This window comes from Crocodylus porosus, unplaced genomic scaffold (assembly GCF_001723895.1).
Source record: "Crocodylus porosus isolate Cpor-Errol unplaced genomic scaffold, CroPor_comp1, whole genome shotgun sequence".
NCBI lineage: Eukaryota > Metazoa > Chordata > Crocodylia > Crocodylidae > Crocodylus > Crocodylus porosus.
This window is the reverse complement of record NW_017728906.1, coordinates 52,244,858-52,268,784: the sequence shown is the minus strand read 5'-3', so window position 1 is coordinate 52,268,784 and position 23,927 is coordinate 52,244,858. Positions and strand designations below refer to the sequence as shown.

The window sequence follows — 23,927 nt, the reverse complement described above, 5'->3', positions numbered from 1 at the left end:
CATCCCCTCCAGTCTCCATATTTTTCCCTTCAAAAAAGCAAAAATTTTCCTTTTATAGAAACAGAGCAAAGTTTGTACCCTGAGAATCCACCACAAAACCTCAAAATATTTTTTCGGGCCAGCCCTAATGCTTAATGCTGCTCATTCAAAATTCTTCTGAAGCTCTAACACCAGCATGGGCAAAGAATACGTATGCTGCCATTTGTCTGGCTGTCAAGTTTGTCAAATGAGTTCTGAACAGATTCATAGATTTTGCTTACTCCTTTCAACCTCTGGTGGATTTTCTGTTTCACAAATAATGGTTAATCATTCCTGTTTCCTGCATTGTACCCAGCATGACTATAATCTTTGGTAAAATGTTTTACAATGATAGGACGAGGATTTTCATATTTTATGATAGGACATCAGATAATCATTTGCTGGGACCATGAAAAACCTACATGCTGCTTATACTGTGCTGAATAACACTGTATAAATTAGCATGGGCATTTGTTACATGCTTCTGGTATTCCTTTTGAGTACCAGGTATCAGACAGTGATGAGATGAACCCAGGGTCCGTAGGATGAATCAAAACAAATACTCAGGATGATGCCTTGCTCCTCACTGTTAGTTGTTGGTTAGGGGACCCTAACCTCCTGTTAATAAAAGAAAGAAAAGGACCAGCAATGGAATCAGCATTTAAAACAGAAAAGCAGTAGCTGCCAAGCTACAGGAAATCTGCAGGCCACTTATCTGGAATGAGATAGAAAAAGGAATGGCTTATGAGGGCTGGGCTCCAGGCAGAGGATTAAAGAGTAGCAGTTGCAGAGCTGAGTGGGCTGCTGAAATTAGGCAACTGAGTAACCTACTCCACTTAGAGCAAATCCAGGCAGTAGAAAAAAGTGGCTACAAGATAACATAGAGCACAGTCTGCAAAAGAAGCTGGCTTGGCTACAGGGCAGTGCAGAGAGTGGTTGATTGGGGGAAGCTGGTCACAGAGCTGTGAGTCTGCTTATACAGGAAGGCAGACTGAGAAGTGGCAAACCTGTAGGCTGGCTAAAGGGCTCGGTGCTGCTGAAAGGCACTTGTATTTGGGTGCTTTGGCCCCACTGAGCATAGCCATCAGCAGTGAGCCAAGTTCACTGCCACCGCCATCCTCCTGTCACTGCCTCAGCTACTACTGACTGCCAGACCCTGCACTGCTCCAGTCCCAGCTGGATCCTGCATTGCCCCTACCCCTAGTAGACTCCCCTCATACTCTGGGTTGGATCTGACCTGCAAGGAGTCCCAGGGCCTAGATCCAACACCTAGGTGAGTTTGACACCCCTTCCCTAGGGTAGGATCCTGGGAAACAGGATACGCTCATCTGGCATGTTTATGCCATCATACTGTGACATATTTTGCATTTCAGTTGAGTTCAAGACCATGTGATGCCAAAGCTAGAAATCTAACTTCTTTAGGTCAAACCATGTCTTTAAAGGTTGACATGAATTGGGGTTCACACAAACAAGACTTCTGAAAAATATTTAATTTGCAAAAAATAAAATGACTATTTATATTGAAACTTCTCGTGCAAAATCCAGATGTTCAGACTAACAAAAGTTGTCATTTACAAGCAATGTAATCATTTTGATGGGGGATGGGGCGACATGGGTACTAGAACTCATGGTTGGTTGCCTAGAAGTCACAAGTTTGAGGCCATGGCAGAAGCAGTCAGGGTGTAGTCCTGTCAGAGTTCAACAAATCTGCAAATTCTACTAAACACTTTGTCATAAAGACTTGAAAAAGGAAAGGAATCATTTTGATTCCAGTTATCATGTAGGTAAGATCCGAACAGTGACAATGCTACTGATTACTTGCAAGACTAGGGCTTCCAGTCACACAGAACAGGGTTTTTTCCCCTTTTCCCCCTAGTAAGCATAATCATTAAGCCAACAGACTAAAAGAGTTAAATAACAAAATGTGGAGTGAAGGTAATGAGCAAAATCAGATTTTATAGACGAAGGAATGGCCACATGGTCACAAAAGTAGTGCTTAAGGACAGCTGTTGAATTAACATCTATCACAGCATACTCACTGAAACTCTTAAGGAGACGAGGTTTACCATGACATTGTCAGGGTGCATTTTTGCTAAAATATATCAATAAATGAAGACAGAATGTCATGTCATTTCAAAAAAAAAAGCACAAAGAAGGAAAACAATCTGCAAAGAAAGTGACTACTTCTAAAGAATGAAAAAACATTCTCTGCTTGCAGGGATATTACAACATACTGGTTTTTTGTGCTTATTCTTATGTTGTACATCAGTTCGGAAGATGTAGCCTTCTTTTGGTATTCCTTTGGAGAGATTTTGTACCTTTACATTATCATTCCACTAAAATGACTTCCTATTGGTTGGTCTTTGAGACAGAGCTTTGCCACAGAGCCATATGTGGAAATGTCAAAATCCCGGTAAATTTTGAAAGGCCAAGCAATGATCAAAGGGATTTAGGAAATGAGAGAGTGTCCCAACTTATAAGGGCCCTATTGCACCTCATGCTGGAGCTGCATGAATATGCTGTGAGGCCCATGCCCCTCCTACCCATCATGGCATTACTTGGATGCCCATGCTATCTAAGAGCAGGCAGGGAAGGGCTAACTTGCCTGCCTGGAAGTTGGCTGCTGCTCTTCTGGTGCACAGAGCAGCAGCCATGTTGCCCAGGCAAGCAGTTTAACCCTTCCTGGCCTGCTCCTCTGGGGCAGAACACATGGGCAGCCACTAGTAAGTGAGGTGAAGTAAGAGGAGATCCAGGGTGCTGGGTAGGGCAGGGGGTTGCAGTGGTACTGATCTGGGCCGGTGTGGGGGAAGGGAGGCTGATGGGGTGTTTACACTAAGGTGAGGTGAGTGATATTCTTCTTGCTTTCCGGGGTACTAAGAGACATACGCAAAGAACAAGAAGGACAGGAAACCAAACACTCCATTTCAGGATAGATAGCAAATATCAGTCCTAACCTCATCATTGATGCTTCTGGTTCAAAATGGAATCAAAAGACCATCAATATATATGTGTCAGGCATGCCTTTTGGAGCTTGGGCTGAGTCCCAGGCTTGAAATCTAGCTGTTTTAATTGGTGGAGCTCACCCCCCAATCAGGAGGCAGCCAGGAGATCAGTCACGCCCCTTTCCTGAGAGGAGGGGGAGGAATCCCCCCGCCCTCCCCATGGATCTGATTGAAGACTGCAACGCTCAGGTCCAGAAGACTTCAGGGGTGGAGCCCTGGAGCATATAAAAGGAGCTGCATGCCCAGTATGAGGGAAGCAAGTCCAGGAGAGAGAGAAGAGCGGGGCTTAGAAGAGCTGAGGAGAGCTGCTCACCAGGGTGAGGCAGTAGCCCAGAAGTGCCCCTGAAGACTTCCATCAGTGGGGAAAGGTGGACAGCTCCAGCAACTAGGCTCTCAGCATCCAGCCCCTGGGAGCTGCATGAGGCAGCTCCAGTCTGCAACCTCTGGTGTGTGGCCAGAGACACAGTGCACAGAGTAGGATGTTTGGAGCACTTGGGCGACTCAGGTCCTTAACCCCCGAAACAAGGCTGGGAGCTCGGTACAGGAGGCGCTGCATGGAGGGTCCAGGAGTGGACCGAGCCTGGTGCTACATGAGGCAGCCCAGGCCTCCAACCCATAGAGAAAGGTTGAGTCCAAAGAGCCAGGTGCTCGGGCTACTGAGCCAGCCAACAGGGCCAAGCCAGACGCCCAGAAGCCCTGCATAGCGGAGCCCTGTTCCAGACACTCCTCATCCCCGAAGCCCACTGCAGGCAAGAAAGCAGCCTGGTGCAGAGGATGAGGACCACCCTCCAGGCCTGGGAGCCATGAGTTGCAGGGACAAGAGGATTCCCAGAGGAGAGGGGAGTCACCCCCGTGGTTAGTTAAGGGCTCCTAAAAGGGGAGGTCCCACTGAGAGGGCCCCCCTAAAATTACCAGCTTCTTTGTAGGGCTCGGGAAAAGCCCAAGGGCATTGGGATATCCCCTCGGGATTGTTTATCTTTGAGGTTTATCTGTTTCAGATCAGATACTTACTGGTGATTTACCTGTATCTGGAGCACTGGTATAAGTTTTTATGTCATTTACCATATTGTTTATGTTACTGGTTTAGATATCTTATACATATATAGATGTATTCATTGTACATATGTTTATATCCATGTTCCTTTCCCTTGTGATAAGTTAATGTAAATAAATTTGTATATAGTTAAGTCCCCTGACTGTCCTGGCCTGGTTCTGTAGGGACAGAGGGAAACTGAACAGCATACCTGCCAGCTAACAATCCCCTTCAAGTGGAGAAGGGGAGTATATACCCAAGTTACCTGGGCTACATATAGAAAAACACTTAAGTATATACTTATTTTAAACATCTTCATCAGTTTCATTTGAAGATGCCAAGAGATGAAAAATCCTTCTTTTCATTTCATATTTCTTGCCAATGGTAAATCATCCCTCATTAGTAAAATGTGTGCCTCATTTCTAACACAATGTTTTTCTGCCTTCAATTTCAATCCCTGTCTCTATCTCTGTCTCTTAAACTTAAGATCCCTTTTTAGTGACTGGTATTTTATCCCTCTGGATGTACTTATATTCAAAATTGGTACAACTAGTTCCTGTGAAATTTTGATTTTTTTAAAGAATTTGATTTTTTTTTTAAAAGAACTCAGACAAAAAGTCATATTTTAACCAGCAGCTACCAAAATTCCAAAGGACTGCAATTCCCCCCATGGGGGGTGGGGGTGTAGTGGGTCCTGGCCTCTGACTGTGGCTGTAACACCCTCTTGGTGGCCCCTCTATCCATGCCCTATAATCTGGCTAATGAACAAGGCATGTGCCCAACAGCTGGGGGGACACAGCGGTGGCAGAAGCATGGCGACAGTAAGCAGGAGCTCCTGCAGACACTGCTGGTGCCACTGGCAGTGGCAACTACCTGCAGCGGCAACCACCAGGGGTTGGCAATCACCCACAGACACCAATAGCAGCAGCGGCAGTGGCCAGTGGGGACTGCTAACCTCCTGCAGATGCTGCCGGTGGTATCAGTGGCGGAGGGGAGGCGGTGGGAGTGGCTAGAGGCAACCACCCACAGGCACCGCCAACAGCATAGGTGGCACCTTTTTGGAGGGGGTGCACCATCACAATCAGGTGCATCCTCTATGTGCCACCCCTGCTCTGGCTCTTTGAGGTGCCCGCCCTTCTTCCTCACCTGCCACACCTTAGTGTCCCCAGAGCAAGGCTGAGCCAGACTGGGATCACTCTTGGGACCCTGGGGGCAGCTTCCCTTGCTTCCCTGTTACACTGAGTTATGGTCCCACAGGACACCACTTACTTTAGGGGCTATTTATGGCCTCCTGCCCCTATAGCTATGCCCAGGCCTCACAGATAGTACCTAATCACTGTGGAAGGACCCACTGGGCCCACTGCAACACTTGACCCTCAGACTTCAACCCTTTGTTGGGGTTTCAGCCCTTTTTCTCTAGCTGTGCCCCCCTCAGCCTAGATCCACTCCCCTAGAGCTCAGCTTCCAGGTCCCTGGCCCTAGTCCTGCCCTTTTTGGGTCCTTTTTCATGCACTCTTCCCATCCTCAACAGCCCTGACCCCAGGTGGGGCTGCCCTCACTGTCTCCACTCTGACTTCTCGGGTTCCTGACCCAGGGTTGTACTGCTTGCTTCCTCAGACCTCTGGTCACTGACCAAGAATAGGCTGCCTGATGCTGAGTGTCCTACCAGAAACCCCAGTGTGGCCTCCTGTCCTCCCCTCCAGCTACTACCTCTGGCTCCGATAAAACTATGCCAGCTCAACGCTTTAAATATCCAGGCTGCTGCAAAAGCCTCTTCCCCAGTTGCCAGCCCTCTTTGAGTCTCTGGAGTCCCTGTTCTGGCTTGCAGCTTCCACCCCTTACCTGCCTGTGCTGGCAGAAGCTCTTCCCCGCGCAGAGTTCAGGGCCACACTACTCCTCTTCTTCAGGCTCATCTCTCCTGGGCTCCTCCCCTTCCAGTCAGATGACTGATTGCAGTCATGCTCCCTTAGTTTAATAGGCAGTTTACTGCACCGAGGCTGCAGTTGCTCCCTTGCTGTCTTCCCTCCTGCAGCTAACATTCCAGTTAGGTTTTTTTTTTTTCCAATTTGGAAAACCTATTTGCTGTGAATTTAGGACTCAAGATCCAGTTTAAGCCAGAGATTTCAGAGAGATGAAACAGAAACCTTTCTTTATGGAAGATTAAAGAAGTTTGTCTTGCTGACTTTAGAGAAACCAAAAGGGAGAGGGGATATGATACCTTTTTATAACTATGCAAGTAGGGTGAATGTTAGAGAAGGTAAAGAGCTTTTTAGGCTGAAAAACAACAGACACAAAACTAAATGACTACAAATCACTGATGGATACATTTTGATTGGTACCCAGCTGAATTCTAACTATCACAGGAATGAAGTTTTGAAGCAGCAATAAACCACCTGAGCATTAATTAACTGATATCTTCCCAGTCATTGAAGTGGCAAGGCACAGGCAGTGCCTCTGTCACCACTGCTTTTAGCTGCGGCATGGGATGTTTATGATATTTCAGATATTGTTCCTTGTGGTTGTGGGTGAGAGTTTGAAGTGGAGATTTGGGGGACTCTGTTGGTTACCAACTGCCTATGAATGCAAGGGAACTGGATAAAATAGCTCAGAAGACCCATTCCACTACCTGCTATCAGAGCTAAGCAATGTAGAAATGTAGAAGCCCTTAGATGGTAGACTACACCTCAGGGTTCAGTCCAAAGGGTATACCTAGAGCAGCTCATATCAGGTCTTCCAGGTTCTGGATTTTTTTTTAATGCTTCCAGGGAAACATTTTGAGTAAAAAACATCAGCATGTTTTGACTGTCTCTACTTATGAATATCAGTCTTATAGATTCATAGATGTTAGGGTCGGAAGGGACCTCAAAAGTTCATCAAGTCTGACCCCCTGCATAGGCAGAAAAGTGTGCTGGCTTTAGATGACCCCAGCCAGATGCCTATCAAACTTCCTCTTGAAGACCCCCAGGGTAGGGGAGAGCACCACTTCCCTTGGGAGCCCATTCCAGATTTTGGCCACTCTAACTGTGAAGTAGTTCTTTGTAATGTCCAGTCTAAATCTGCTCTCTGCTAGCTTATGGCCATTATTTCTTGTAACCCCCAGGGGGCCTTGGTGAGTAGAGCCTCACCAATTCCCTTCTGCGCCCCCATGATGAATTTCAACCGTCTCTTGCAGAGGCTGAAGAGGTCCAGGTGTCCTAGTCTCTCCTCGTAGGGCTTGACCTGCAAGCCCTTAACCATATGAGTGGCCCTTCTTTGGACTCTCTCCAGGTTATCCACATCCCTCTTAAAGTGTGGCACCCAAAACTGAACGCAGTACTCCAAATGCAGTCTGACCAGGGGAAGTATCACCTCCTTGGTTCTGTTTGTCATGCATCTGCTGATGCATGATAAAGTGCCGTTAGCTTTGCTGATGACTTCATCACACTGACAACTTAGGTTCATCTTACAGTCGACTAGGACTCCTAGATCCCTTTCTGCTTTCGTGCTACCCAGCAGGTCATTTCCTAGGCAGTAGGTATACTGGACAGTTTTCCTCCCTAGGTGCAGCACTTTGCATTTCTCCTTGTCAAATTGCATTCTATTGTTTTTGTCCATTTGTCCAACCTGTCCACATCTGCCTGTAGTTGTTTCCTGCCCTCCGGTGTGTCCACTTCTCCTCACAGTTTTGTATCATCCACAAACTTGGACAGAGTATACTTCACTCCCTCGTCCAAGTCACTGATGAAGACATTGAAGACTATCAGTCCAAGGACTAAGCCCTGCAGGACCCTACTGCCCATGTCCCTCCAGGTCAATATCAACCCAACCACCACCACTCTCTGGGTACGACCCTCTAGCCAATTTGCCACCCACCGGACTGTGTAATCATCCAAGTCACAGCCTCTTACTTTGTTCACCAGTATAGGGTAGGATACCGTATTGAAGTCTAAGTAAACAATATCTACCCCTACTCCTGCATCCAGGTACTCTGTAACCTGGTCATAAAAAGAGACTAGATTAGTCAGGCATGATCTACCTGCTACGAATCCGTACTGGTTTCCCCTCAGCATAATTTTTCCTGCTGGGCTCTCACATATGTGAGCCTTAATAATCTTTTCAAAGACTTTACCAGGGATGGAAGTGAGACTGACTGGCCTATAGTTGCCTAGTTCCCCCTTCCTCCACTTCTGGAAAATAGGAACCACACTGGCCCTTTTCCAGTCTTTTGGGACCTGGCCCGTGCACCACAAGTGCTCAAATATTCTTACCAGTGGCTGTACAATGACATCAGCCAGTGCCTTCAGTACCCTCAGATGGAGCTCATACGGGCCTGCCGATTTAAACACATCCAGTCCTTCCAAGTGACTCTGCACCATCTCAGGGTCAATGCTTGGTAGTCTGGCACCCAGCTGTTGTCTCTCTACAAACCCACTGTGAGACTTGTTTTGCCCCTCGTTTAGGAACACTGGGGCAAATAACTCATTGAGGAGTTCAGCCTTTTCCCCCCTGTCTGTCACCAATTGCTTTTGCCTGTTTAGTAGTGGTCCTATACCACCCTGGGCCTTCCTTTTACTCCCTATATATCTGAAAAACAATTTTTTGTTATTCTTAACTTGGGATGCCATCCTTAGCTCCATGGTAGCTTTGGCCTTTCTAACTGCCTCCCTACAACTGCGAGCGGAGGAGGCATACTCCTTTTTAGTAATTTCTCCCTATTTCCACTGCTTATATGCCCCCCTTTTTGCCCTTAGGCTGCTCTGGATTTCTCTGGTTAGCCAAGGAAGTCTCTTGGCCCCTTTCCCCCTTTTCCTATGCATTGGGATTATCTCCCTCTGTGCCCGAAGGATCGCTTCCTTAAGGCACAGCCACCCTTCTTGGGCTCCCATCTCACCAAATCTCTTACACTGCAGTGTGTCATTGACTAAATGCCTGAGCTCACTGAAGTCAGCCTTCCTAAAGTCAAGCACTTCCACACTACTAGTTACCTTTCCCACTCTATGCCTTATGGTGAATTCTATTATTTGGTGGACACTGTCTCCCGGGTGACCACTGATCTGTAGGTCCCCTACCATGTCATCTTTTTTTTTAATGCTTTTCCTCTCCCATTATAGTTTCCACTCCCCCCCACCTCCCACCCCACCTCTTTCCAGGAACCTCTCTACTTTTCAAAATATAGTTTTTAACATGTGGGCAATAGTTGTGAACATAGTATTCCAGCACTGGTGTCACCAACATTATATACAAAAATAATAGCACCTCCCAACCACTAGATATTCCCCTATTTAGACAGCCATCAATCACATCAGATACAAAGTCCCACGCTTAAATGATTTTCTATAGCAAAATATACAAGAGAATAGCTAACAGAATAGAACACTGCATACTCTTTTTTCCTGAGCAGTGGTTTTATTATACTTAAAAAGCTAGGGAAATATGATGCAGAAATAATGGTTACCTTCTTTTCCTCTTATGGCTTAATATGGCTGGACAAAATTTCTGCAGTAGTGAAAGCATAAGACCTATAGACCTCTCAAGTCCCACTAAAGCACTGCTTGGAATCCTTAAGTGAACCATAGGCCTCATGTAAACCCTTTCCATGCATCTAGTCTATGATGTTTAAATGCAGCATTCTGACAAAAAGTGACTAATGACATTTTGGAAACTGAATACATTAATTTTCAATATAATTATAATAATGCTTTGTAGCCTGTGATATATAGAAACAATGCAAGTGACATATAGAAATGTCTGTGCCTCTTCCTTTTTATCATTCTAACTTTTCATAAATTTTTTTTTTTAAATTTGTTTGAACAGTCAAGAAATTCTACATGACAAATACAGATATTTGCTCGGTCAGTATCTTTTCTGGAAAGATTTCAGAAAGGAAATAGAAACACAGCATGGCAATGTCCCCAGCAGGACATTTTAATTACAAATGCAGGACAAAAACTACTTAAAACAAAAGTTGCCATTGATTTTTGAGGGGATTTGAAAGCAACCTTCTATTAGTCAGGAACTAAAAATCACAAAAGATTTGTTATGTTGCTGTACGTGCCTGATCCCTAACCCAGAGAAGCTTGGTATTTCTCTAGCAGTAGGGTAATTAAGTCTTCTTTGGCAAACAGATTGAAAGTCTTCAGTGGATCGACATTGCAATAAGTCTTGAGAAACAAAGGATTTAGAGAGGTGGCAAAGAGATATGCTATGTTTTCAAGGTCATTGGAAAAGTGTACATTAAGCTATGTGAAACCTGAGCAGGATAAAAAAAAAAGAAGGAAAATCACTGTACTGAATAACAGGCACTTTAATCTGAATTTCATTTGAAGAAAAGCTATGCATAAAAAGGGGCCTTGGACTGTAGGAAGAAAAGTACTACTTTTAATTATGAGGAAGGAAAGTACTACCTTTAATTATGAGGGGAAAAAAGTATTCAGACAAATTCACTATGCTTTTCATATACATTTCATTACATCAGCGGTAGATTATATTTTACTTGAAAAATAGATAAATGATCAGTTGGGTACAGGATTATATTTGGTTTTTAGACAATATGGGTGGGGAAGGGGACTCAGGAAGTGGAGAACACAAATTGTCCATTTGGTAAAATCAAGTCTGTTGTTGTACCTAATAGTATTTCCCTCAGCAGTGCCAGCACCAGCAGTCTGAAGCAAACTGAAACAGTCTGATGATAGGTAATATGTACTGCTATTGCTGAGCCTTATCAGGAAAATATAGGTGCAAATGGTCAGTGAAATAATGCTTTCAGAGTGCTCCCTGCAATTAACACAAAAATATAGGGAGTTTGGAGAGGGGGGGAAAAAAGTAGTGAGAAAGAGAGTTAGGGAGAATTAGAGACAAGGGTAAAGGGGAGAGAAAGCGTGTGGCTGAAATGAAGAAGGAAATGAATAAGAAAAATAGGCAAGCCTTTCTAGAAATGACACCGACATCTTAAAACAAAAACCTAGGAAACAGAATTCTGTCGCCAAAATGTTAGTTCCTTTGTTTGGAAAGAACTAAGGACTTAAAAAAACCCCTCTATACTGCAATGAGGTAAGTGCTGTTTTAACCTGCACTCCCTCCTGTTAAAGAAAGGTCAAAACACAGGCAATTCTGTTGCTTTAGCTGACATGGCTGTTGGCTGTGATTACTAATCTTTACATGACACAAGAACAGCTGAAGAAAATCCAAAAGGATATTTTCTTTAAAAAAAAAAATAGCAGCCACAAAGGTGTGATGCAGAGGCAGATAAGATTTTTGTGCTGTTACGGATGGAATTAAACCTTCAACTACCATGAAAATTCTTGAGTGTGAATGCTAACTGGAAATCTCAAACGCTGATCTCTTGCATCTTAGAAGAGAAGGTGCATATGCCCTGACTGACTGATTATGGCTATGTCTTACAATTGCAAGGTCATATACAATTAATATTTACAGGAAGACATGGTCACTTGAGATTGTCTCTTCTTCCTAAGTATTATACATGAGTGAAGCATAGTTAGAGCACTCAAAGTATTAATGTAATTACAGTTACATACTCCAGAAAATAAAATAAGAAACTATTATTATTATAAGATTGCTGTACTACCTAAAATGTACTAGTTACTTTCTAAATATAGAGGGGGACACAGTCTTGCCTCAAACAGCATAAAAACCAGGCAAATGAAGTGAGAGAGAAAGAGGTGGAACAGAGAAAACAGAATGGTGATAGGCAAATATTTCAGAAATTACAAGTGAATTTCTGGCTACATATTATTATTTTACAAACCCTAAGATACTAAGCATATGCCTACAACCACTTCACAGTGCTACCACATTATTTTTAGTACAATAATTATCACCAAATTATTATGAGGCCCTGCCTGGCCACTCCTAATCCGTATACTCAAACTTAGAACTGAAATGATGTGAATGCTGCTTGCTGTTTTTTTTTCAAGATCTGCATACCTCCATCCTTTGAAAATGGTATTTGACAAGTAGACCCAGAACATCCTCACTGTCTATGGTCCAGGTTTTTAACCTGCAGTCCAGAAGCAAGTTCACAGGGCTGCAATCTTGAGAGCAGTGTGGAGGCAGTGTTCACATACCTAAACTATTTTGCTCCCACCACCGCCGCCACCCTTAGCATCAGTGCTAGTGCCCAAACAAAAGCAAAATGGAAAAAGGATTCCATCCAGGGAAGCTGCAATGAGAATGACTTAAATTTTCATCCCTTCTTATTACTCTATTGCAAATTCAAACCTTCAAAAATCCTGAGAGTGGTTTAAAATTAGGAAATAAACTCAGCTTCCTAAAAACTGTGGTTTCCTATTGGTTTATGAACTTTATTTGCACTCAGTTACTTTTTCAAGCATTTCCTTGCAGTCTTTAGAGCTAGAAACTTACTTTTGTTTTTATATAAAAATCAAGATGCTCAATCATTCACATAAATCCAGGATCTGGGTCTTTAAGATAACTCTTCAATATTGGAAAATAAACCAAGGGATTAAGTAAGACTGCTACTATTTTCTAAATTCATCTAGCATACATATTATGTTTCCAGGTTTATAAAATAATGGTTGCATATACTGTAATTCTTACACCATTCCTTTAAAAAAAAGATGACTAATTAGGTTTGAGGCAGAAGCAAACCCTAAATTGAGGGGGGAAAAATCTGACTTACAGCCTTTCATTGCAGACAGGTATGCATTTAAATTATACTCTCCATTCTGGGACAGAGTATACTAGTTAAGTGGATCATTACAGTGAAGTTATGATTTTGTATGCATTTAGTTTATTAGCTGCCTACTATATTATCAGCTCATCTAGGGCATTTTCTAACTTCTACTACATGGAGTGTTCTAGGGGAATGAACAGAAAAAGGAAAGGTCAGCAAACATTGAACACTAAAAAGAAGAATGTGACATGGTCCAAGAAATGCCCAGGGAGAAACTGAACACTATTTATTATTAAAGATAGAAAAGTAGGTTTGTTCCAGGAAACTACTAAAATTAAGGTCAGAATCCTGAAAAACTTTCAAAATACTTTTAAGTTTCAGATCAAACATGCTTTGCTGCTTTGATGAATGGGGGCCAGTAAAGGGAAGACAGACACATTTAGAAGGAAGAAGACATTTATAAAGGATTGGCCAAAGAATGCCAAGGGAGTATTAACCCAACTAGGACCTTCAACTAATCAGGCTTTTCTTTCAGTCAAAACATTTGATGACTTACTCTCTAAAACAATAAGGAAAAGCAGCACAGCTGATCACAACAGATCTTTCAGTTCAAGTCAGTTTTAATAAAGAGGGATTATTAATACTTGCTTTTACCCTGCTAAATATATTAAAGGCTGTATTTCTTGTCCTGACATATTCATTTACAATTTGTTTAGTTTTATGGAAAAGTTCTGAGAAACTTACTGACATTTTCCCCTGACTGATGCCAGATTATTATTGCAGCATCAAAAGTTATTGTTTTGGGCATGCGGGAGACAAGACTAGATGTGAGGGACGTGGTTTAATTAGGCCACAAGTTTTATCACCTTATCATGGAGCTATCAAGCAAGAACAGCGAAGGTCAATTTCTTCTTTGTTTTCACCTATTGGAGGCTTGCCCTTAACACATCACCACTCCAAAGCCTGCTCACAGAATATTGCCACCCCACTGTATGGATGTTAAGGAACTGGGGATAGAGAGTTACCTCCACGCTGTACTGAACATTGGGAGTCCCATGCCCATTTCTTAGCTTCTTTTAGAGATGTCTTCCCCTAAATCCACATCCAAATTTGGTTGATCAAGGAGCCAAAGTCCTTTTGGACAAGCACTGGTGCTGGCCATCTGCCACTTGCTAATTTGTAACAACTTGAACTTGAAATGCACACCCCATTCCAGATCATCTGGTAGCAAGGAAAACATTCCTATCAGTCCCAAAGTATGACTAGCACAACGATGCCTAAAGCAGACTAAAATATCCAGTCCTACTCTCAAAAGCAGGAGGCTAGAGGGATCTCTGAAGGGACACTGTTAATGTACACTTCAGCTCCCCAAACTCTGCCACTGCACCACAGCCAACTGGTTTGTTTAACCCACTAACTTTCCCACCTATATAGGTGCTGCCTTCCCTCATTACTGGCATTCCCACTTTTACTTTTTCATTAGAGCTGGCCATAAGGGTGGGTGATGTGGGCCTACCCAGGATGTCATGGCCAGGAGGGGGTACCACATGCACACAGGTGCACATAAGCATAATCCAGCATGATCTCTGGAGACACCTGCAACTGCATAGGGCATGCAAGGTGTGAGCATGCCCTTGACCTGGAAGGTGACGGTGGTTTCCCAATGCAGTGCCCCCAACACCTACACCCATATGCTGCCAGCCCCCTTTCTGTCTGGCCCACCCATCAGCAGCATCAGCAGGGTGGGAGCCAGGAGCAGAGAACTGTCCTAGCATGAATCATTCTGTGGCTCCTCTCCCTCCCTGGCATGGGCAGTTCCCTGCATGCTGTCTCTGCCTCTCTGGGGAAATGCATCTAGCTGCCTGAAGCTCCAGGGTCAGTGGGGACTCCGCATGAGTCCAGGACCTGCATCACGGGCCAGGCATACACAGGGAAATGCAGAGACCCCCCACACCAATAGGGGACACACTGGGTGGGAGGTGCCAAACTACAAGGTCACCCAGCGCCAATTCTGCTCCTGATGAAAGGCCAGTAAAAGAACCACTACACTTGTTCCATATCAGCAGCCAAATATATAACTCTTTGCCTTGGAAGTTACAGGGATGCCATTTTAAAACACCTTTCAGAACTTCAGATAACTTTTTAGTATATACTCCAAGTTTATACCTTAATATAAAGAGTGATTTTCATAGGTTTTATTTGCACATCTTTAGTTTTAAAAAATTAACCAGATAAACCTAAGTGCAACATTTGCTGGCTTTCATTTTCTCCCACCATAAAACTTGAAATAAAGTTTATGCTGTAAATTTATTCCAGGTGTACTACAGAAATTTCCTTTCTCTTCATCATCCCTGCCCCCTTCCTCCTCCTCCTTATAAAGCACTTCAGAACAAAAAACATTTTCTCTGAATGACTATTAGTCAAACAAAGAATAATGTTTAAACAAGCTATCTTGACACCAAAATCATGGTTCTTCAGTCATCAGGAAGGCCCAGAGACAGTTAAGCACCTAAGAAACAGTTTAATCTTTACCAAATGAGTATTACTATGGACTTCCAATAAGCATACAATTATTTACTTATTGATGTTTAAGCTGGCTTGGCCAACTAAGGCTCAGGATGGCTTACAATGTGAGCATGGAATAAAATGAAGCTGGAGAATGAACAAGAGCACATAGCAAATTAAGAGGCAACTACATTATCAACATAAAGCAGAACCCCACAAAACAATATCTCAGCCTAGCTTTGTTTGCCAAGTAAGAATGCCTTGCAGTGCTTTGGAAAGACATGTAGGTTCAGGCTGTGGTGGAGTTTAAGATGGAGGCCATTTCAGAGCTGCGGAGTGACTACTGAGAATGACCTCCCATGCATCTTTGCCAAGCAGACTTGCAGAAGGTTATCATCAGGATCATGACTGGGCAAAAGGAAGCAGGCATTCCTTTAGGTATGTAAAGCCCAGACCATTTAGGGCTTTATAGGTCAAAACCAGCACCTTGAATTGTGCACAAAAATATATGGGGAGCCAGTGCATACTGGAGTGGAGGAGTTACGTGGCCCTGGGGCACCTATACATGAGCACGGGGGCTGCTCTGAAGTGCTGGATTTCAGCATGTCAGAGCAGACTCAATTAATTAAATCTGCTGGAGCGTGGAAATTGCTATGCTCCAGCAGCCTCTTGCATCTCGTGTATCAGCATCCCCATGCTTAAAAATGGCAATGGGGGCACTTGAACTAAAGCTCATCAAATGAGCTTTAGTTCAAGTGCCCCTGCTGCCATTTTCAAGCGCAGGGATGCTGATACAGGAGATGCATCAACAGGCTCTCAGAGCTGCTCCTAGTAAAGCACCACCCTCTTCCAGCCCCAGAGCACATGTAAAAGTGCCCTACCTCCATAAGAAGGCAGAATACTACATTCTGCACCACTTACAGCTTCTGGGTGGTCTTCAAGGGTAGCTCTGTGTGGAGTACCGTGCAATGGCCTTTCAGGTTACAAAAGCATAGATGATAGTGGCTAGATTTGATTCTGAAAGAAAGAGTCACAGACTTCTTTAAGCACTATCACTTAGTTTCTATCACTCACATGACTTCTATAGGATTACTTGTGCTTAAATTAAGCATATAGTTGAGCACCAGTGAGGCATAGAAGGGACACGGTGGCAGCCCAAAAGGGACTAGTATACAGAAATTCACTTTCAACCTTTCCTTCCACTCCATCAACATAAAACTAAAGAAGAAATTCTAAGTAAATTCATGATCAAGGGAAGTCATTTTATCATTCTAGTCAGATGGATTATTTCTAGACACACAAGGGGGTTACTGTTGTTGTTAAATCGTGTTTGGATGGCCCACAATTTCTCTGATTTTCAGATTATGCTTATAGAGAATAATTTCTCATATTTCAATCACAGAGCGGACAGAAAGTAATGGTTATTCAGCAACAGCACTGAAAGTTGTTTTGTATTGGCAGTAAAGGGCTTATTCACATATCAAGAGAAGCTCCACTTGTTTTTCCTATATCTTATGACCCTTACACAAATAATCTACATTGTCTTCTCCACATAGTGAATCATATTAATTAACTGTCTATACTTAAGGGCATCTGGAGCCCCAAATTATACTTTTGCCTGCCTGGAGTCCTTTGAATTTCTTTGCCTTTGTTGGATTCTGCTGAAACATTAACGCAAAAAATAAAATACTTCAAAGGTTTATCATATGGCAATATACCATTCTAAAATTATCCTTATGCCTAATATTAGTGTTCCTAAAACTGAATTATTTCTCTATGGCCTGAAATTAAATTATTATTTAATTAGACACATAAACGTGTATAGGTCAAAACCTAAATTGTTATTATCTATCTTATTTTCTTATATTACTTCTTTATGAGATGCTAACAGGCATTTATTTGATAAAAACTTTACATTCATTTTAATTACGTATTTATCTTAACAAAGTATCTATTACAGCTATTTTAACATGAAATTCTAAAATGAATATTATTACTAGCAAAACTATTTTTCCAGATTCAGTGCATTCTGTTCTTAATAAGAACAAAATTAGATTAAAAACTGATATTACTTGCTTGATATCAATTGTAGATATATATTTTAGCAACATAATAAATCCCATCAAATAAAAAGCCAACAAAATCTATTAAAGAATCATAACATATACCAAGTACAATATGTTTATACATGATTCCCACCTATGAAACAATACAGTAGGAATGTCAGTTCTTTAAGTGAGAAGGTATAATAATTTCCATATGACCTATTCAGCAGGTTAATTATTTCCAGGGGAGACAGAATTTAATATAAATGACTCCGTTTATTTATTACTTGTCTATAAAACAAGAAACGGAAGCATTGCAGTTGATTGGATTTGCGATGCCCTATTACTCCCTTTCTGCTGAAAACTGACATAGTCTCACTGATGTTGTCAGAGATAAATTGGTTTACACCCAAATATGGACTTCTGTCTTAAAGTAGTTAGTATCCATTAACATAAAAGTAACTCTACTTTTGTTGTTGCTTTGCTTGTCACATTTTGATGGAAGTACATCCATGAGCCTATAAAATTTAAATAAGCCAAGCTACTACCTCTGCCAAAGGAAAGATAAATGGAGGAATGTTTTTATGAAAGCTCTCTGGGCATAGCACTTCAGGCTCAGTTCAGTACAAGATACAAATCAGATTCAAAGATGCCACAAAGAAATAATCATTTCACAGATGATGGGGGAACAGATTTTGGCATTATTCTACCACTCAGTTGAACCACAAAAGCTGCAGTGTTTTCCTGGATAATTCATACTTTTATTATTTAGGATCCCCCAAGTGTCTCTTGTAATAACTCCTCAGTTCTCTAACTAAACTTAACAGGGCTAACTGATGTGTTCTACATTTTGGTGACCTGTGCATTAAGCATACTTCTTTTTCAGGTTTCCTATCAGATAAACTATACTTACTGAGAAAACATCAAATCTCCAGTGAATAGTAGAACTATCTTGCTTAGAAGATGTTGTACTATTCATTAAGATCTATTACACACAGAGAAATGCACAAATTACAGACAGTCCTTGATTTACAATGTTTCACACATACAACGTTTATAAATTAACACCCTATTGCAACTTTCTGACATCAGTTTCAACTTTAAAATGCCTGATCTGATGCCATGGCACACCAGCAAACAAGTCCACTGTGTTGCCCATCTCCCTGGAGAACATCCACCCAAACTTCCTTGGACACCTTCTTTAAGTAAGCAGACAAGACTCCAGAAAAACCTGCAGCCAAGACTCCTGAGAAGACTCCAGCTGAGAAACCTTCAAAAAGTCAAACCAAGCGCCTTTCAAAAAGTCCAGCACCTCAAAGAAGTCCTTCCAAATCAATACAGTTGCTATTTACAATATAAATACATTAATGTAGCTACATTACTCATCTATAATTGACTGAGTATAAAATTCTGGGTTAGTTTTTGGTGAAAATAGGGTATAAGGCCTTAGTTCAGGAACCAATCCCCCATTTATAACATTGTTTCCTATGGGAAAATCAGTTCCGAGTTCCAACGTTTCAACCTAAGATGTGGTTTTCAGGAACCAATTTTGTCATAAGTCCAAGGACTACCTGTAACTTACCAGCATCTGATACCCTACATTATGTTTCTATTTTGCTAGCGATGACCATGTTTAACTTTCACTTCAATACTGTCTTGACGCAAGTTATCAAATTACCACTTTTCTTTTAGAATACGCTAAATAAATTGAATTGTTATAACACTTTCAAAGATAAATACTTAAGAAAAAAACAAGCCTGGCGACTATAGCTTCTCTACAGTTTATAATTGGCCTGGTCTACTGCAATGTTCAATGTTCAACATTTCCCAAGATACTACAATTGAATATCATTAAGGGCTTCATGACTCAAGAGCCTGGTAACGGTATGATTTTTTTTCTTCTTCTAGTGGTTGTGAGCATACTACTCCCCACTTCTTGGCCACATACAGGTATTACACTTTTACTGGTATAAGTGATTGGAAACTGGTCTATACCCATAGCAGAAAAGAAGGTCAGCACATAAAACTGGCCTATACCAATAAAAGAACAGAAGTTCAACACTCAGACTGGCTTAAAAATGGAGGAACCCAGTCTAAGCTTAGCACACCCCACCAAAGGGTGAATGTATGTTTTTATCTAAACTATGCCACTTACAGAAAACTGCATTAACTTAGATTGATGCTGCCTTGAGCCATTTGCATATCAGGTAGCATGATTTCTCTATCTAACTGTGCAACTACCTCTACCATTTAACCTCTCGGTACATCAATCTGCAAATATGTGTATAATAATATTTGTTCATCTGTACAAAATTTGTTATCCATGTAGGGAAACTACTATAAAACTAGTGTGTGATTGTTCTTGCTGTTGCTATTACTAATATTACATAGTTAACTATGTAGTAACTATTACTCTTACTACCTAGTTAATGATCAGTAAAAAAGGAAGCAATTAGGAAATGGTAAGATCCTTTTGCATTACTTGTGTGTACAGATTGTGGGGACAGCACTTTTCTATAGTGGGAATTGCAAAATGCTTGTGTGAAAGAACTTTGGCTGCACAGATTGGCTCTAGCACAGGGGTAAGCAAAATATGGCTCATCGGACACATGTGGCCCATGAAATGTATCTGGCAGCCACAAAGTCATGGGATCTGGCTCATGGGGAGCTGGTAGATCCAGCTTCTGCATCACAGTGGGTAGGTGGGCATATCCAGGCCCTGTCCGGCCCTCGGCTTACACCAGCTCCCATCCCATGCACTGGAAGCAGTCCTGGCTGGACACCAGCATCACCTCTGGACACTGCTAGCCGGTTCTCACTGGGGATTGGGTGACTGCCCAAGACTGCAGGTGATGTGCTGATGCAGCAGCATCACCTGCATACCTGGGTGGACACCCTGATACCCAGTGGGCTTCCAGTGGACACCCTGCCCAGTGCTGCTTCTAGAACGTAGGGTAGGAGCTGGTGTAAGCTGAAGATGGGCCAGAACACTGTGGATGCAGTGTGCTGTGACTGCAGGATGGTTCCTGTGGGAAGTCCGGGGGGGGAGGGGAAAGAAAGAGATGGATCTGGCCCTGCCTATCCCCTGTCCATGATAAGCAGCAGAAGCCAACCAAAGGCTGCTGCTGGGTTCCAGGAAAAAGTGGGACCTAGCAGTGGGCACGGACTCCTTCCACTTGCTGCTCCTGAAATGCTTCTGACTGCAGCCACTCAGGGCCCGTGCCAGGGTGGCCCTGCAGCACCTTCCCACCACTGCCACCACCACCAGTGCCACTTGTGGGTCATCCTGGGCCCTCATTCCCACTGGGGTGGCAGTGCCAGGGAGAAGCTACAAGGCAGCCTTGGTACAGACTCTGGGTGGCCTCAGCAAGAAGCACCCTGGTAGTGGCTAGAGGGAGAGGGCTGCACCCACCACCAGATTCTGCTTCTGGCACCCAGCAGCAGCTTCTGCCCAACCACCATTGCCTCCACACTTGAGCCACTGATGTGGAATCTGAGCAGCAACTCTAGCCCTTCCTCGAGGAAAAAATGGAAACGCAGAGTAAGCACTGGTGGCAGTGGGGGCCCTGACTGAACTGACCCTGCTGAAGCTGCTGCCTGCCTGCACCCACGCCAGCTCCCTGCCTACTCTTGGCCCCACAGAAAAAAGATTGGTGAGGTGTTGCAGGGGGAGGGGGTGCTTATCCAGCTTGCAACAGCTCCCCAAAACTCCCTGTGAGGCCCATGGCCCCTGCACACCCCTGCTCTAGGACATGCCATAGGCAACATTTTAGCCCCAGCATTCATTTAATGGGCACAAATTTTCATTAAAATGGACTATGAGCACAAATATAAGTCACCTAACTTCTTGTTTCAAGATATAATTACTTAAAAATTCATAAACGCACCTGCAATATTGGGAGCTGGGTTAAGATCCAGACAGAAATCTGGTGTTAAACATATATCACATTGTGGCATTAATGAAGGCCTAAGTGGAGGCACAGAACTGAAATTCCTTTTCACACTGATACTGATTTTCTCGATCTTAAACAACTGAAACAGATAAGCCAGTAGAGACTATTATACACTTTTTATCTATGAAGATATCATTCAGTGAGTTGCAGCTGTTTAACTTTGGTCAAAAGACAAAGTTTGTGGGTATAATTCTCTGGTCTAAACTAATTCCTAAATGTAAAAAGTGTGTGCAAGCACGTGCATGTGTGTGTACATGTGTGTCTATGTGTGTACATGAGTATTTTTAAACTGGAACATTTATAAAAATATGGTCCATCTTACTATATAAGAATAAAAACAAACAAACAAAAAACCTTGTCTAATAATTGATATGCCTCGCAGTAATGGAAAATAATAAAACATCTACAGCCCACTAGCTGCAATACGCACTTAAGACAGCAGCCTTCACAATAAAAATGAAATCTAATTTTAGTATACTGTTATTACTATGGATTAATATTAAAACAGTTGCTAGGGAGTGCAACCAAGACCAGAGCCTCATTGACCTGGACATGCAGGCAAATGAGTAACAGACATGGCATGGATTAAAGAAGTAGGCTATAAGATTATTAACTTAACAAAAAAAAATCTGGTGTATGCTCATCCTTCATTTTCACATATGAAATACGTAACTGGGTCTAGTGTGGGATATGAAGCTTCCACCACATTAAAAAAAAAAAGAAAAAAAATGTCAAACTAGTAACTCAGGGTAGACCCTCTTCAATCTTCTTGGGAACTTAGCTTAGCTGTAAAACCAGCCCTTTCCCTGCTATATAGGATGATGTAGAAGCCACTAAGGAGATTTCTCCTCTTTGGTAAATACAATATGCATGAGCAAAATCTTTTGAGATCTGATATTTTTTAAGACTTCACCCATATGATATGCCACTGGTTGTAAGTTGCAAGGTATCTAAAGCCTTGTAAATTTAAAAGTCTGAGCATCCTAACATTACATTTTAAGCCCCTCTTGCTTTCAGTCTGATGGGAAGAATTCTTTCATGTGTATCTAAACCAACAGTCAGATCGGAAGCACCATAAAAATGTTTTACAAAATTGGAGGGTAGCCAACAGGTGCAAGAGGCTTTTGGAGTTATTTAAGATGAGGGAATATTCAAGACACATTTAACTGCTCACTCTACCTCAAATGGCAGGAAAGCTAAGGCCTAGGAAAAGGTTACATTCCCATTTGGTCTTACCTGCCAGCCTCCCTTCATCCAACCACCAGATTGGGTATTAAAAGAGTAGGAAAAAGTTCCTGATGCAAAGAGTTTGCAGTCTACTGTATTTACCTGAACCCAAGACAAATTCATATTTAATACGACTCCCCATACTTAGATTCAATACATGGAAAATTCTAAATTTGTTATCATTTTCCATGTACACAATCTGATTAGTGGAAGGTTGTCTTCAATTCATCTCCACCACTGCTATGGCAGGGAAAATTGTGGCAAGGGGTAAAAAGATAGACTCCCCTGCCCCTTATTCTCCCATGCCTGTGCCTGCTCCCTGCCATGCCTACCCCTACTATGTGTCCTCCATGCCCCTCCATTCCCCAGTCCTTGCCTGCCGGTGCCTGTGCCTGCCCATCTACACCCTGCTTTCCCCACCCCTGCTCCCCACTTCAGCCTGCCCCCCATCCCTTGCCCATCTTCCTGCTGTTCCTCCCTACAGCCTGTCCTCCCACCTGCTGCCCCTCCACTCACCTTCTCCCACAGCTTGCCTGCTACAGGGCAGTCAAAAGCAGTTAAGCTACAGCCTGGCCCCAGGCCAGCTAGGAAGTTGGCTCCCAATTAGGTCAGATAAGGGTTGGAGGAACCAGAGCCAAAGCAGAAGGTTAGAGTGGGGAGGGTGCAGGCTGCAGAAGGGAGTAGGCAGTGGGGGGGATGGGACAGGACAAGGATTCAGGTTCCTCCCCAACCCTGAGTCTTCCCCTTGCTCCTCTCAGCCATGTTCCCCCTCTCCGACCAAATGAGCCATTTCAGCCTCAGGCAGGCAGCAGCTCAGCACCAATTTCAGCATTGAGACTGGGAACAAAACCGGAGCCAAGTTGCTGCCTACCTTGGTCTGGGACTGAAAACTAAGATGTAGATCTGCCCTCCTCCCCTTGCTCACTGTGGGAGAAGGGTGGGAAAGGAAACACATGTTGGATTTGAGCAAATACAATAAACAGACCAGACAAAAAAATGCTGGTGGGCAAAAGGTTATAATGTAAACCAAAGTGAAAAATGGAGTGGTTTGCAAACATCAGATTCATTTTTGTGTATTTATTTATAGATAAGATTTTGACTATAATAATTGTTGATGTTTGAATGACCTCTCTAGAAAGTATCTAGAAAGATGTGTCTACAGTCCTGAAAGACGTTAAAATAATGGCATGCTGGGATCCAATTCCCAGTCCCAGCAATGGTGCATCCTGCCATGCCATATGTGCAAGGCAGTGTAATAGGACCCAGTATCTAAAGGCAGCCATGGCGCCGGCCACTGGTCACTACTCTCATATTTCATCAAATCTTACCTTGATCCTACATGCCTTGCTTTGCTGGAACATTGCTATAAAGTTAAGAAGGCTTTTCTCAGAAACCAGAATGAGATCTTAGGTGCCTCACTCTACCCTGTTGAACTCTGCTGATCACTGGATGATCTTTTTAACTATCCCCTGAGCAAAGTATCTTTCACGCCAAGGTGATCTTAACTAACAT

The 23,927-nt window shown here is 42.9% G+C and overlaps 1 protein-coding gene across 7 annotated transcripts in view; it reads right to left on the bottom strand.

Moving 5' to 3' along the window:
* The window catches only part of DMD (dystrophin), a 1,922,593-nt gene that overhangs the window by 1,480,376 nt on the left and 418,290 nt on the right, over positions 1 to 23,927 (bottom strand). The gene's annotated exons all lie outside the window — the stretch shown is intronic.